At 45.7% G+C, this 3,703-nt stretch overlaps 1 pseudogene; it reads left to right on the top strand.

Annotated features, from left to right (window-relative positions):
* The first annotated feature begins 1,002 nt into the window (after window positions 1-1,002).
* Window positions 1,003-1,766, top strand: LOC147455068 (uncharacterized; annotated as a pseudogene).
* The last annotated feature ends 1,937 nt before the right edge of the window (window positions 1,767-3,703 follow it).

Raw genomic sequence — 3,703 nt, 5'->3', positions numbered from 1 at the left:
GCTAGTTCCCCGAACTTGTGTGCCAATGCCCTTGATTCCAAGTCAATGGGCAGTATCTTGGCACAAGGGAGAAATTCCCCAAGGTCGTGTGCTCATAGCATACTCCAAACGTGGAAAGTTTCCATACAATATGTCGAAAGTGAAGCCGTGCTTCACATAAATACATTTAGCCTCATTGCCAATAAATGCTATTGCTGACAGATGTCATAGCAAAGAGAGTCGACCTTGTCTACTTGTACATCATAGTGCGAAGCAGAAAAATAATTGGAAGGTATGAATGTGTACCTGCTTAGCTTGATTACGGGTGTCCGTGACTATATAAGACCATCTTAATCGATTGAAGCTCTAATTAGAGATACGTTTGCTAGTTCCTCGAACTGTCGCCCATGCCGAGCAAAGGTAGGTGAGTAGAAATGTGGATGACAAGTCATAGGCCTTGCTTGAAATTTTCATACTATAGTTGGTACTCGTCCAAGACATAATAGCAGTACCATGGAATGATTATCCCATATAGTGGTAAATAGTCCCCAACTCAAGATGTTCATAGCATATGCCTAGCTATGGGTAGGTATTATCCCCAGAGTACAAGAAAAGGAAGTCGTGCTTCTAACAATTCTCTTGTAGTTGTGCACGTGCCATGCATGGAAAGAAATCTAAAAGGCCAACTCTGGAGTGTGGTACACAGCAGTTTTGTATGCAGTTAATGAGCCTTGCTCAATGATCAAAACGTCACCGTGGAGACCAAGTGAGCCGTGCTCCACATAATGAGAACGAATTAAAAAAAAATGCAACAAATATTCATACCTTGTCTTGGAAGGCTTTAGACGAATATTATGCATGTCCTTATCGTCGCACTTGCTTAAACTCCAGTTCAGCAACCTTGTTGATTTGCCCGTTAAAGCTCAAGCCTTGCTCAACTTGCTCGACCCAATCACTATGATTTGCAAACTCATAGAAGCTAAGCACTATTCGTGTGCCGATCATCCATATCATTGCTTCAATATGAATGCGGTTGCCAATGGCCAGGCTCGATTTCCCTTCATGGATTTTGTGTTGCCTTGGCCGCAACATGGAATAACAACGGCCCCGCCTTGCAATGTTGTGCATGCCATGGTTGCATGCCATACTAATGTGATCGCTGCAATCATTTGTGCCGCCATCCATGGGCTGCTTGCTTGTGTGGCCTATCCACCATGGGAGAAGTCCCTAAGTTTCTGCAATATCCTGCATAGGCAATTTCCTGCAGCCACCCACAGATGTTGTACGTCAAAGCTATCAAAAGCATGTTCACATGAGGTGGGGAGGTGGGCAGCATCTGGTTGGCGTATGCTGAACCTCAATGGTCATGGGGACGACCCCTATGGGGTAGGGTGCCCAACTTAGGGCATTCCCTTAAAGTGAGATGGCGTAAAAAAAAATGTTGTATCGATGGCCACAGCCTGCGCGCAGAGAAGAGACAACGGGAGCACAAGTTCGGGGTTTCCCTTGCATGTGATGCAGTAACGGGACCTGCTTGGATCGCCAAGGCGCTCTTGTCAAGCCCGCCTTTGTGCGGTTTTGTGCCGGTCGAAATTTGTTGCTTCCCCGACTTAGGGTGGGAACACATGAACGAGGAGCTTCGGCTCGGCTCCCTCTCTCCGCGGCTTAGAGCAGCAGCCCACGACCTTCCTCCTCGGCTATCTTCTTCCTCCTCGCATACACTCGAAGCTTTCCCTAAAAGCTCGCTCCTTCTTCATCCAGGCATGAGAGAGAGAAAACTCGCATGAGAGAAGAGCGGCCTTGCTCTCGCATGAGAGAAAGAGAGAAGCCATGCAAATCTCCTTCCCTTCCCCTCCATGGATGCTCTCCCCTGAGCTCTGATACCAGTGTAAGAAACTAGGCAACTAGGCTCTACTGGATCCTCCTCCCAACCTCCCTTTATAGGTGGGCTCCTAGCCCCTTGCCCTAGACGGATCCCTTGTCCACACTGCCTAGCCCGGCCCTTGGCCATAGTCCTTGCCTAGCCTAGTTCTTAGGGTACAGGACCCGTGTCCTGACATCACAACACCCCACATTGGTCCATTCTACATTAATTGTAGAAACCACCTTGATGTTTACATAGCCTACACATTTTCACTCCTTTGTTGTGCTTCCTTTGTGTGATAGGCTATTGAGTATCTCCCAAGGTCTATTCTGTACACAAAATACAACCCCTTTTCTATACACACACACACACACACACAGACACACACACACACAGATTTTATTATCATCCTTGGAGGTGAATTATGACCTTTGGGACCAAAGTTACATGTGAGTAGTATGTGTATGGTTGATGCGTGACTCTTGATGCTCCAAAACTGTGATGATGAGAGTCGCAATGGAGAGCCCACACTTTGGCTGGGAGAGGAAAGTGTGTACGTCTAAGTTATGGCTAAAATTGTGAGAGAAGCAAGTTCGGATGTGACCAAAATCTCAGCACTCTAGTAGTGTGTGGTACTCAGACTCTCGATTTGAATCTTCTCCATTGCCCCAACGCCCTATCTCGCATCGAAGGAAATGGGAGCTAAGCTGAATGGCTGCGATAGTGCGTATCACCGACAAGGGGATAGACTCAAGCATGTAAGTGTGAGTATGGTTTCCTCTTTCAACGAAGAACATGGTTTTGTAGTTGGGGGCAATATGGGTGGTGTAATGTATGAAGCGTGACCCACCGGATTTCTCCCAAGCTTTAATACATTGGCGTTGTAGAAAAGCTTCATTCACTTGGGAGTCAATTGAGCATCATGTAGCAAGTGTAATGCATCCCATCTCCCAAACCACTTCTTTATGTCTTGCATCCATCATGTGCTCAAGATCTTGCTCTTATGTGTCTTTTGAACTTTTTTACTTTCTTCCCATGCAATTGTAGGAAGTCAATGTGAGGGGGTTTTGACGCATCTTTATCATGTACTCCACAACCCTTTCCGTGCCCATAACCTCAATTGGAAGACATCCCGACTCAAGAAGTAGGAGCATATATGGTGATTGTGTCTTCACTTGGAGAAAGTTTGTAAGAAAACGCTTTTGGACATTCTCAAACTCTTTCCAAGTAGACTTTGAGATGCTCCCGCCCCACACTTCAACTCCATAAAGAAGACCGGTGTCACTGAAGGAGTACGAGCGGAAGTGTGACGCGAGAGAGAGTGCGAGAAGAAGAACAGGACGATATGGTGAACTAACTCTACTGTAATGTGTAGAGCATAGTGAGTTCTTATTAGGTTTTTACAAAAGAATAAGTGTGCATACATGGCGGCCCGCCCACTTACCTGGGCGACCACATTGGGCTTTATACCCCAACAACCTCCCACTTAAAGTCCAATGTGGTACTTTAAGTATGAGAGAAGCTACTATACAAGCTAATATACAAGAGATGTAGAGAAGTGATGTACTACCCTACACCTAACTGCTTGCAAAAATGCGCAAAGCTCTCTGAGGGAAGTCCTTGTGTAAGTAGATCAGCAGGATTTTCTGTGGTGTGAACTTTGACAAGCTGAAGTTGCTTATCCTCGAGCATTTCGCTGATGAAATGATACTTCACATCCACATGCTTTGTCTTGGAGTGATAAACTGGATTGCGAGCCAATTGTATAGCACTTTGACTATCACAATATAACACAGGCATCTCTTCTTTGATTCCCAAATCTGTTACTAGTCGATTAAGCCAAATTGATTCTTTGCATGC

This window comes from Adiantum capillus-veneris, chromosome 6, assembly GCF_014529385.1.
Source record: "Adiantum capillus-veneris isolate H3 chromosome 6, ASM1452938v2, whole genome shotgun sequence".
NCBI classification, from domain to species: Eukaryota; Viridiplantae; Streptophyta; class Polypodiopsida; order Polypodiales; family Pteridaceae; genus Adiantum; species Adiantum capillus-veneris.
The sequence above is the reverse complement of the archived record's forward strand: the minus strand, read 5'-3'. Positions and strand labels throughout refer to the sequence as shown.